Consider the following 13,309-nt stretch of genomic DNA (forward strand, 5'->3'; position numbering starts at 1 on the left):
TTTGTGGAGAAGATGCTATAATTAGAAATAACTTTGAAATGTCCTCTCTGGATTAAAAGTGCAACTTAATCATTGTCAATTTGCATTACAATGAACATTCAAGTTTCTGATTTTCCATGATCTTCACTGTATAATTGAAGATATTTCACATGCTTAAATAACAATAGTTGCTGAAAAAAGAAGACTGTCATTTTCAAATGATACAATAATGAGGTGTATCTACCAAGAAAGCTGTAAATTCAGCTTGTATTGTATCTTGAAGTATTTGTTAGCAGAGTGGTGACTTCAAAAATCATGACATGGACAGGGAGAAAATGAATCATAGAAAATCCACAACACAGACTGAAACCATTTCATCTTATTTGGTCCGTGTCTGTCAAAACAGAACAATCCAACCTAATCCAAAAGGATAAAATGAAAGAGAAGATGGAAACTAATATAGATAAACTGTGAGGTCATCCACCTTCGTTGGACAATGGAAATGTGGATCTTAGGTTTGAGGTTAGGAAGGATATTTTTGTGATAGGTGGAGTGTTAACAAGTTCACTGGAATAACTCCTGGCATTTGGCAGGGTGGGGAAATGAGGAGAGATTAAGTAGATCAGACCCAAAGACCTATAGAATTTCAGATAATCAGTGTTGCAAGAGATTCTGAGCAGGAGAGTGTTGCTGAGGCAATGAGCACCCATGATTTTACTGAAGGGGGGTCAGGTACAGGGGAATGACTGGTGTACTGTACTCCTGTTTCGATTTCTTATAAAATTTAATGCACCTCAATTACAGTACTGTGCAAAAGTCTTGGGCTCATATACATAGCTATGGTGAGCTCAGAATTTTGCAAGTACTGTAGTATTTTTATGTATTACACTATACTTCTGCCACCCACACACACCCACACACACACACACACACATTTCATGACATACATACAGTATGTCAGTGTCGATAAACCTAATTCTGATAGAGGTCTCTGTTGTGGACTGCGGGGGAAGGTGGCAGGGAGAGGGGAATTGTAGCTGGGAAAAGAGAAAGGGAGAGGGGAGAAAGCAGAAAGCACCAGAGAGACATTCTATGATGATCAATAAACCACTTGCATTGGAAACAAATAACCTTGCTTGTGTCTCAGGGCTGGGTGTGTCTGAACCACGCCACCTTCCGCCCTTGGCACTCCTTCTCTGCCAGCTGTGCCAGACTGTCCCGTGGTACTCCATCCTCACTATTCCCTACATCCTTTCTCCCACCAGATTTACAAACTCGATCTCTACCCCACATTGACAAATACAGTAGTGTCCAAAGGTCTTAGATATAGATATATACATACACACACACACATACTGTATATATGTGCCCGAGGCTTTTGCACACTACTGGAGAACCCCTCCTCACCACCATAGCTTACCTGCTCCATTGCCTTACAATCTACCTTGTTATGATCTTACATCTTCTTGCTTATCTGCACTGCACTTTCTCTGCAACTTTTACACTTCATTCTGCATTTTTATTGTCTTACCCATTTTTTTCCTCAATGCACTCTGTAATGATTTTGATTTGTACGAACAGAATGCAAGACAATTTTTTCACAGTACGCTGCAACATGTGACAATAATAAACACATTCTATTCTATTCAATTTAATTATCATATCTTATCATAACTTTTCTCACTGCTAAGATTTTACAGACCTGGCAATGCCTTTGTAAGCTTGCAACCTCCATCAACCCCCGCCCCCTCCAGTTGCAATCACATCTTCCCTGTAATATAGAGCCTTGAATTTATGCAGCCCTCAAACTATGGCCTAATTGGTATTGTGTACAGTACTAGCACCACAACACTCCCCCCCCCCCCACCACCACTCATAGATTAAAAGTGATTAATCCATGGAATTTTTCAGATTATCTGTTCTGGAAGTTTTTGAGTCACACCTTCCTGAGATCAGACAATTACAACCCGAAGTAACAGTACCTACTGGATTTTCTGATCAGCAGGTCAACACTTTGGCATCAGCTAGGGTGAGATGACAATCTTTTGGATCCTTGCATTACAGTCCTGAAGTATCTGAGTTGCAGTGCTGAGCTTGGAGCTCAATGTCCCAGCACTGTCTCATTTCATTCAAGCTTCCGTCTGCCACCAGTCATAAGTCAGAGCACCTTGCTGGGCGGACTGTGCAGGATGATAAGGCAGGCAGGAGACTCCTTTGCCTGACGCTAGTTCCTTGTGGTGAAATATGGACTGTCCTAAATGCAGCTCTGACCTGACGCCTGTCAGTCTTTGTCCTTGATGTTCACCTGCCATCTGAAATCTTAGAAATTGAATCGTGCAGTCCATCTGATGTTGTTTGTTTCAGCACAGCCTTTGTAAGAGGGAGAGCAACAGAGGAACGGCAAGTTAGGCAACATCTACGGAGGGGAATAAACAATCAACATTTTTGGCCAAGACTCTGGAAGGGTCTGGAGAGGAAGGGATTAGAAGCTGGAATAAAAAGGTAGGGGAAGGGAAAGAGTATGAGTTGGCAGGTGAAAGGTGAAGCCAGGTGAGACTGAAGGTGGGTGTGTGGGGATGGGGGGTGGGGGGGATGAAGTGAGAAGCTAGGAGGTGATAGGTGGAAAAGGTAAAGGGGCTGAAGAAGAAGGAATCTGATAGGAGAGGAGAGTGGACCACGGGAGAAAGGGAAGGGGCAGGGTCACCAGAGGTGGGTGATAGGCAGATAAGGAGAAGAGAAGGGGTAAGAGGGGAGCCCGAATGGGGAATGGGAGAGGAAAGAAGAGGGAGGAAGGAGAAATTACCCGAAGTAAGAGAAATTGATGTAGTCAGGTTGGAGACTACCCAGATGGAAGATGAAGTACAGTCGACGTTTCAAGCCAAGACCCTTCGTCCTGACGAAGGGTCTCGGCCTGAAATGTCGACTGTACCTCTTCCTAGAGATGCTGCCTGACCTGCTGCATTCACCAGCAACTTTGATGTGTGTTGCTTGAATTTCCAGCATTTGCAGAATTCCTCGTGTTTGGAAGATGAAGTATTGCTCCTCCAATCTGAGAGTGGTCTCATCACGGCAGTAGGGGAGGACATGGACCAACATGTTCGAATGAGGATGGGGAGCAGAGATAAAAAGGGTGGCTACTGGAAAATCCCACTAGTTGTGGTAGATGGAGCGAAGGTGCTTGACGAAGTGGTCCCCCATCTTAGTCAGATTTCAGAGGAGGCCACACCGAGAGTATCCGACTCAGTGGATGACCCTGAAAGATTTGTAGGTGAAGTATGGCCTCAACCTGGAAGGACTATTTGAAGCCCTGAATGGTAGTGAGGGAGTAGATGTGGGGGAAGGTGTTGCAGTCTGTGAAAGGAATAAAGATGATTGCATCACAGGTAGGAAACATGTCCTCTATTGTACTGAAGTACTGTCACTACCAGCAGAACAGAGCAGAATGGCAAACAATTGTCTAGAGTTCATTGTGTGTGTGTGTGTGTGTGTGTGTGTGTGTGCGTGCGTGTGTGTGCGTGTGTGTGTGTGTGTGTGTGTGTGTGTGTGTGTGTGTGTGCGCACGCGCGCACACGCGCGCCCAACCGGATACAAAAGGAAGCTAAAGTACCTACTTGTAACATTGGCACTGGGCAAAATCCCAAGAAAAAAAATGGCTGCCAAAGCTAGCATCAGTGATGCTCTGCAGGCCATTTGAAGTGGAGAAGTAGAGTTAATGATACTATGCACCTCCAGCAGAAGTCAAAAATACACTACTCAGTGGAAGTGAACCCATAAAATGTTGTGAAGTGGCACTTTATTGCAGGTTAGAAGGGGTCATATGGTGCTTTATTGCAGGTTAGAAGGGATTATTTCACACACTTTATTCTGGTACTTGGTGCTTCTCTTAAAATCTTGAGCTGTTCCCTTTAAACTAGGCCTTCATAAGTCAAGGCACTGAGTATGAAAGTTGGGGGTCATGGGGTGGTGGACAAAATGCTGGTGAGGCCACACTTGAACTATTTGTCCAGTGACTGAAAGCTTCTCAGCAGCTTGCCAATTGTCAGAAGAATCAGCAATCTGATATGGTATGAAATGCTCTGGCTGACTTGTAGATCCCACCCCTCAGACAAACATTCAGCAATCACTCTGGTCTCATTCAGGGTACATGTCACAGAGACTGAAACTACACCCAAATTCCAAATAAGAGGGAACTCACAGAGTCCTAACATACTACATCATTTCGCTTTCTTAAATTCACATTGACTCTGACTACTTCTAGTATTTTCTATGTGTTCTGCTACCATTTTCTGAATCTCCACTATTTTCCCTGTTACTGATGTCAGGCTAACTGGTCTAAAGTATCTGGTATCTGGAATATTTCATGTCTAGCCTTGCTCACTTTAAGCCAAGCCACTGTAATTGTTATTAGATCATACTCATTAATTTCCATTTGTGCAATTAATTCACCTATTTTGTTACCAAGAATCTATGCACTTAACATTTTCCTTTGCTCTGACCCTAATTGGAGATATATACTCATATACTTGTATACTCCATTCCCTTCCTGACACCCATTCTGTTACCCTGACCAACCATTCCCCTACAACTTTCTAAAATTCTCCTCACCAGAAATCCTTTTCACCCACAACTTAATTTTAACCCATTGCACATTTCTATGAAGGATGCAAAGAACAACATCTCAAATTATGCTTGAGTATCTTACAACCCAATGGTATGAACACGGATTTTTCTGGTAACCCATGCCACCAATGATACTCCCTCACCCTCCACACACTCACCTGTCCATTTCGTTTTCTTCTCCCTTTTATCACCCTTCCCATCCCCTACCTCTGCTTGGTTCCATCTGCCATTATTCCCTCCACTCCTGATTCCACCACCAGCCTCTGCCCATGTCCACCCCCCTGCCCCCCCTGTACTGTCACATACCGTCAATCTTTCCTTCTCTCTCTGAGTCCTGATGCAGGGTCTCATCCACCTTTAGCTTCCACAGATGCTAACTGACCTGCTGAGTTCTTCCAGCATTCTGCTTTTCTTTTTGCCAATGCTGTAGTTTTGTTTGTGGATTAATGTCAATGCTAATTCCATTTTTGGCATTATTGGTTGGATTTCATCTCTGAGGCAGAAGATTTTAGTTGCAATTGCCTTACACATGCAACAATACAGAACCATTCAGCCAGTGGCCCCATGCCCACAGCTAGATGAGCCGTATTCCTTTTCCCTTACTTCCTGGTACCCGTGCAATGTATTTTCTCTCACATGGCCCATTAATTCCCTTTGATTCTTTTCACTGCTATTTTACGCCAACTGGTCCTTTACAGTAGCTGATCACTTTAGGACGTGGGAGGAAATCAAAGCACTGGGAGGAAAGCCATGGGGTCATCTAGAAAATGTACTAAACTCATCCCAAACAGCATTCAGGGTCAGGATCAAGCCAGAGTCCCTGGAATTCCAAAGCAGCTACACCACTGAAGGAGACTTGCACCGTCAAGGGCGCCGTCTTCCCAATTAGTATTCAAACACGTGTTCCTTCATGCTCCACTGGGCAAATGTGAAAGATCCTATGGTTTCATTCCAGAGGAGAACAGTGCCCTTATTCCTAATTGGATACTCCTCAACCAACTTTGGAGAGACAGAACGTTTGATCAATATTAGTTTGTTGATAGTTTTGTGTGAAATGGTCATGCGTTTCCTGAATTACAACATTCAAAGTGTACATTTTGGCTATAATGTGCATTGGGATGTCATGAAAATGCTTAATAAATGTAAGAAATCTGATGGCAGAGGGGAAGAAGCTGTTCCTAAAATGTTGAGTGTGTGCCTTCAGGTTCCTGTACCTCCTCCTTGTTGGTAGCAATGAGAAGAGTGCAAGTCCTGGATGATGTCCTGAGTTTTGTAGAAAATAGTGGAATACAGATAGTTTACCAAAGATACAGAGTTTAACATCAATCTAAATTCCACCAGCATGTTTGTTTTGCTACCAGAGGTGAAAATACTCTAGTTCTCGTTTATACTAACATTCGGATGCAGATAATGCAGTTCCCCAACCCCACATTGGGCTCTCAGATCACTTATTTCAGCACACAAACTACAGCTTAAATGGGCCAAACAAGCTCTAACGGTGGTGAAAACCTGGTCGGGGCGGGGGCAATCTCAGCATTGCAGGACTGCTTTGAAAACTGAACTGGAGAATGTTCAGGGAGGCTGCTACCTATGGCAGCCATGTTAACATCGAGAAATATGTGGATTCTGTGACCCGCTGCATAGAGAAGTGTACTGACGACGTTACTGACATGAAACACATCTGGGCGAAGGTAAGTCAGAAACCATGGCTTACTGCAGGGGACCCAGTATGGCTGAGGGGATCATGATGCTGCCTTTAGATCGGGTGACATGACAGCAAGAACTGAGTTTTCCTGCTTCATCAGGAAGGCAGAACAGGAGCATTCTCAGAGAATATACAACCACTTCTGTGATACCAGAGACATGAGGCACATATGGCAGGGAATTCAGAGGATTACAGACGACAAGTCTACCCAGCACATCACCGACCAGGACGCCTCACCGCCCAAAAGGCTGAATGTCTTTTACGCCCGGTTTGATGCACAGAACAAGGTGCTGGCAAGGAAGGCACCCTTTCCCACAGGGGAGCAGACACACAGTCTGGCTGAAGCTGAGGTGAGGAAGACCCTGGCCAGAGTCAACCCACATAAAGCTGCAGGGCCCAATATACCAGGTTGGGTTCTGACAAATGGTGCAGCCCAGCTAACTGAGGTATTCTCAACATCTCTCTGGACAGTCCATTTTCCCCCAGTTTTCAAGGCAGCAACCTTCTTTCCAGTGCCAACGAAGGCAACAATATCCTGCCTAAATGACCATTGTCCTATGGCATTAACATCAACCATTATGAAATGCTGTTAGTGGCTGGTCATGGAGCACATCGAAGCCTTTCTCCTGGCTACATTGGGCCCTTTCCAGTTCACCTATCGCTTGAGTTGACCCACTGATGATGCCATAAACTCTGCCCCCCAACTCTGGCCTGTCCCACCTGGAAAATGGAGACTCATGTGCCAGACTGTTGTTTATAGACTTCAGTTCAACGGTTAACACCATCACACCCCAGAAACTGGCGGGGAAACTGTCCTCACCAGGGCTCATCACTTCCCTCTGCAGTGGGATCCTGGGCATCTCAACAAGGCCACAGTCAGTCCGTGTGGGCAGCGACGTCTCTCGTCCCATTACGCTGAGCACCGGCGCTCCCAGGGCTGTGTGCTCAGCCCGCTGTGTTCACACTGCTGACGCATGACTGTGTCACGGGATCCAGCTCAAACCGAGTCGTCAAGTGTATGGATGACACAACAGTGGTTGGCCTTATCAATGGTGATGATTCGGAGTACAGAGAGGAAGTGAGGCAGCTGCTGAACTGGAGTGAGAACAACAACCTAAGTCTGAACGTGGAGAAGACCAAGGAAGTGATTGTGGACTTTAGGAAGGTGCAGATGAACCGTCCCCCTCTGTGCATACATGGCTCTTCCATTGAGAAGATTAAGTGCTCCAAGTTTCTTGGAGTTCACATCACGGCTGACCTCACCTGGACCCTTATTATTGCCTCCCTGTAGAAGAAGGCACAGAAGCGCCTCCACTCCCTGACCAGATTGGAGCGAACAAGGCTCCCCCACCCCCCTGTCTTAACTGCATTTTACAGGAGCACCATTGAGAGCGTCCTGACATCTCCATCTGGTATGAGAGCAGTCGAGCATCGGACCAGAAGCCCCTACAAAGGACTGTGAGAATGGCTGAGAGGATCATAGGGGTCTCCCTACTGTTCATCGGGGACATTTATCAGGAGTACCATGTATGCAGGGCCCTTAGTATTATTAAGGATCCCACCATTCTATCCAGCATCCTCTTTGACTTTCTACCATCAGGTAGGAGACTCTGATGCATAAAAACAAAAATGGTCAGGATGGGAAACAGTTGCTTCCCACAGGCCTTAAGGCTTCTGAACTCCCTGCTGCATTGCCATCAAAGTGTCACAGAATAACTTGTACTGGACCCTACAACATTTCAGTTATGCACTTTGTTTATCTCTGCGTGATTCATTGGTAAGTATTCTTCTTACTTTCTGAAATAATTGTACGTTATGTGTGAGTTATGCGTATGACTTTGCTTTACACCCTGGTCTGGAGAAACGTCTCGTTTGGCAGTATACATGTATATAGTTAAATGACAATAAACTTGACTTGACTTGACATCAGAAAGACCTTTAGTGTACGAGTATGACTTTTATTTCTGCCACAATTGTTGAAGATAATCTGATTAATTAGTGTTTAGTTGTGGATTAATTCTTATTGTAGATACACTGCCCTGTGTTTTAGCTAAGCATACTCTGAGTCAAACCAAGCAAGACGAGCTACTAAAGGAAAAGAACTTCCAGTCCTGGCTGGATTCGAACCCCGAGGCGAAAAGGCAGTGTGCCATCATACTGCACCATCCAGTTTCTGATTAGTGATAAATTGAATCGAAACCAATGTCTTCACAGGGAAAACAACCAAAAATATGTGATGATTCTGTTATTATCATTACAAGCCCACAGAAGCAAAACGAAAACAAAGCTAACCTATTTGGTGGGAACCATAACTTTATGAAAACATCTCATCAACTTAAACTGTATCAGCCTTCAGATCTGAAATGCCACTTCTCTTTCATGAATTTTATCAGCTACGTGCCTTTGAGTTTATGTGTTAACATTTTCCATTCTGCATTGTTTTTTAGTTTTATTTCTGCATTCTTTTCAGCTTTGGAAAAATTTAGTTTTTGGAAGTTTGTTTTCCACAAATCACATTCCGTCAAAAATTAATTGTGCAATAAACTATGCTAGGTTTCCACCCTCTTCCGCACAAGCCAAAATGAAAAACACATAAAGTAATTCACAAAGCCATAACATTGTTAAATCAACAGCTAAAATAATCTCAGATTCAGTCTGCAGTTCCCTGAGATCAGTCAAAATTTGTTTACATAAATTTTCCATCAAGAGCGATAACTTCACGTCAGCAATGATTTTATTTTGTGGTGGAGTTCTTGGGGCCCCATTTCATGTCAACCGGTTTCTGCAGTCTCCTCAACTCCCATCAGTCAGAATATTGCCTGCCTATTCACCCTGCTGGTAGAAGTTGAAGGAACTCAGCCCCAACACATACCCGATGTTCCAAAGATCTGAAAGCAATGCCTTTCTACAGCCTCTTTGTTTCTGCTTGTTTTTACGGCTCATCCCTCAGGATTTATTTTTCTATTGGTTCCTTTCTTGGTATGAGAGTCTGCTGAACACTGTGATCATTTTCAGGTCTGTGCCTCCCCTCAGACTGCAGCATGACTGCAAGAAATGAGAAATGACATTGGTGTTTCCAGCACAGTCCTTCTGAGGTAGCTTCTCAGGATTAAAGATGATATGAATCCACTCCTTTCTTGAGTGTCTAATGAGGCCAATATGGAAACAATTGATTGTGCTGCCAGTGGGGTAGGAACTGCCTGACAGGCAGGTGAGTGGTAGGCTTGGATGTCTACAGCAGACAGTTCAAGGTACTGGAAAATACACCAATGCTGACCCAGCAAAACTCCCTTACCTTGTCGGGGTAAGTGAAGAAACACCAGTGCCCTGCCCTATTCCAGTATCCCCAGCAGTGACACCCTAGTTGCTGTCCGACGGCTGACAGCATGCTACCAAAATGGACACTCTATTCAGAGCTCTGTTGTGGGAGGTACAAGGATGTGCTCAAAGGTTCCTTGCGAAATGCAGCATTCCCATTAACTCCAGGGAATCTCTGGCCCAAAGTAGAGAAAGAACATTTGTGATGGTACTGAGAATTTTGAAGCCATGCATCAGGAGCACTCCGAGGCAACAGAACGAGCAGAGGAAAGGAGCAGGTGATAAATGATGAAGAGATGAATGAAGAAGATAGAAACCAACTAAAGTGAAAGCTGAGATGGTAGATAAATGATCTAAGTACAGATCCACCCCAAGTTACAAACACCATGCTTATGTCCAGCCCACGCACATGAACGAATGCTTGATGGATTTGCTGACTTCCTTGTGGTTACCATATGGGAAATCAGTTTGTGGTCACATTCCTCATTTATGAACTCTTTGGGTTATGGACTGTTCGCAGGAACGGAATCTGCTTTAACCTAGAGATGACCTGTAACCAGTTGCCGGTTATTGGTATGAACCTGCTTTCTGCATTTTGTTATATTTTCTAACATCTCACTCCAGACAGCCTAAACATCCATCTCCCAGGGCTTCCACGTGGGTGGTCTCTCTAAAATTCATGTTAAAAGAACACTTGGAGTATTGTGTTCAGTCCTGGTTGCATTGTTATAGAAGGATATGGAAGCTTTAGAGTGGATGCAGGGAGAATTTACCAGGACGCTGCCTGGATGGGAGAACCTGTCTGAAGAAGACTTTTTTCTTTGGAGTGAGGGGGAAGTAACAACATAGAAACATAGAAAACCTACAGCACAATACAGGCCCTTTGCCCCACAAAGCTGTGCCGAACATGTCCTTACCCATAGCCCTCTATTTTCCTAAGCTCCATGTACCTATCCAGAAGTCTCTTAAAATACCCGATCACTTCGGCCTCCACCACGGCCGCCGGCAGCCCATTCCACGCACCACTCTCTGCGTAAAAAACTTACCCATGATATCTCCTCTCTACCTACTTTCAAGCACTTTAAAACTATGCCCTCTCATGCTAGCCACCTCAGCCTTGGGATAAAGCCTCTGACTATCCACACGATCAATGCCTCTCATTATCTTGTATACCTTTATCAGGTCACCTCTCATCCTCCGTCGCTCCAAGGAAAAAAGGCCGAGTTCACTCAACCTATTCTCATAAGGCATGCTCCCCAATCCAGGAAACATCCTTGTAAATCTCCTCTGCACCCTTTCCATGGTTTCCACGTCCTTCCTGTAGTGAGGCGACCAGAATTGAACATAGTACTCCAAGTGGGGTCCGACCAGGGTCTGATATAGCTGCAACATTACCTCTCAGCTCTTAAACTCAATCCCATGGTTGATGAAGGCCAATGCACCATATGCCTTCTTAACCACAGAGTCAACCTGCGTAGCAGCTTTGAGTGTCCAATGGACTCGGACCCCAAGATCCCTCTGATCCTTCACACTATCAAGAGTCTTCCCATTAATGCTATATTCTGCCATCATATTTGACCTACCAAAATGAACCACCTCACTTTTCTGGGTTGAACTCGATCTGCCATTTCTCAGCCTAGTTTTGCACCCTATCAATGTCCCGCTGTAACCTCTGACAGTCCTCCACACTATCCACAACATCCCCAACCTTTGTGTCATCAGCAAATTTACTAACCCATCCCTCCACTTCCTCATCCAGGTCATTTACAAAAATCATGAAGAGTAGGGGTCCCAGAACAGATCCCTGAAGCACACCACTGGTCACCGACCTCCATGCAAAATATGACCCATCTACAACCACCCTTTGCCTTCTGTGGGCAAGCCAGTTCTGGATCCACAAAGCAAGGTCCCCTTGGATCCCATGCCTCCTTACTTTCTCAATAAGCCTTGCATGGGGTACCTTATCAAATGCCTTGCTGAAATCCATATACACTACTCAAAAAATTCAATCATGCTCATAAGGGCCTTTGACAAAGCCATGCTGACTATTCTTAATCATATTATGCCTCTCCAAATGTTCATAAATCCTGCCTCTCAGGATCTTTTCCATTAAATTACCAACCACTGAAGTAAGACTCACTGGTCAATAATTTCCTTGGCTATCACTACTCCCTTCCTTGAATAAGGGAACAACATCTGCAACCCTCCAATCCTCCAGAACCTCTCCCGTCCTCATTGATGATGCAAAGATTATCGCCAGAGTCTCAGCAATCTCCTTCTTCACTTTCTACAGTAGCCTGGGATATAGCTTCTTCCCCTCTGCCATCTGATTCCTAAATGGTCTTTGAAACTTTAGACACTACCTCACTTTTTTTAATATACAGTATTTCTGTTTTTGCACATTGTTTTAATAATCTATTCAATATATGTAATTGATTTACTTGTTTATTATGCTTTTATTTATTTTTTTCTCTCTCTCTCTGCTAGATTATGTATTGCATTGAACTGCTGCTGCTAAGTTAACAAATTTCACGTCACATGCCGGTGATAATAAACCTGATTCTGATTCTGATTCTGATCCCACCCAGTTCCGGTGACTTATCCAACTTGATGCTTTCCAAAAGCCCCAACACATCCTCTTCCTTAATGCTCAAGCTTTTCAATCCACTGCAAGTCATCCCTACAATCGCCAATATTCTTTTCCGTAGTGAATACTGAAGCAAAGTATTCATTAAGTACCTCTGCTATCTCCTCCGGTTCCATACACACTTTTCCATTGTCACATTTGATTGGTCATATTCCCTCACGTCTTATCCTCTTGCTCCTCACATACTTGTAGAATACCTTGGGGTTTTCCTTAATCCTGCCCGCCAAGGCCTTCACTTGGCCCCTTCTGGCTCTCCTAATTTCATTCTTAAGCTCCTTCCTGCTAGCCTTATAATCTTCTAGTTCTCTATCATTACCTAGTTTTTTGAACCTTTTGTAAGCTCTTCTTTTCTTCTTGACTAGATTTACAATAGCCTTTGTACACCACAGTTCCTGTACCCTACCATGCTTTCCGTCTCATTGGAATGTACCTCTGCAGAACCACACACAAATATCCACTGAACATTTGCCACATTTCTTCTATATGTTTCCCTGAGAACATGTTTCCAAGTTATGCTTCTAAGTTCCTGCCTGACAGCCTTGCATTTCCCCTTCCTCCAATTAAATGTTTCCCTAACTTGTCTGTTCCTATCCCTCTCCAATGCTATGGTAAAGGAGATAGAATTGTGATCACACAATAGGTGTATTTAGTGACAAGAGGTATTGACAGAGTGGACAATCAGCACTTTTTTCTCAGGGTGGGAATGGTTAATATGACAGGGCATGATTGGAGTAAAGTAGAATGGAGATGTTGGAGGTAGGTTTTTACCCAGAGTGTTGTGGGTGCATGGAATGTACTGCCAGGAGTGATGGTAGAGACAGATACATTAGGGGTGTTTAAGAGACACGAATGAAACAGAAATGGCAGGGTGGGGGGATATGTTGAAAAAAGCATTAGATTGATCTTGATGTTGGCTAAAAGGTCAGCACAACATTGTGGGCCAAAGTGCCTGTATTGTGCTATAATGTTCAATGTTCAGCAACTCTGCATGCACAGTAATCACTTGGAGTTCAGCACTCTCTTAACTGAAGCACAGTGGA

The sequence above is a fragment of the Mobula hypostoma genome, chromosome 1, assembly GCF_963921235.1.
Source record: "Mobula hypostoma chromosome 1, sMobHyp1.1, whole genome shotgun sequence".
NCBI classification, from domain to species: domain Eukaryota; kingdom Metazoa; phylum Chordata; class Chondrichthyes; order Myliobatiformes; family Myliobatidae; genus Mobula; species Mobula hypostoma.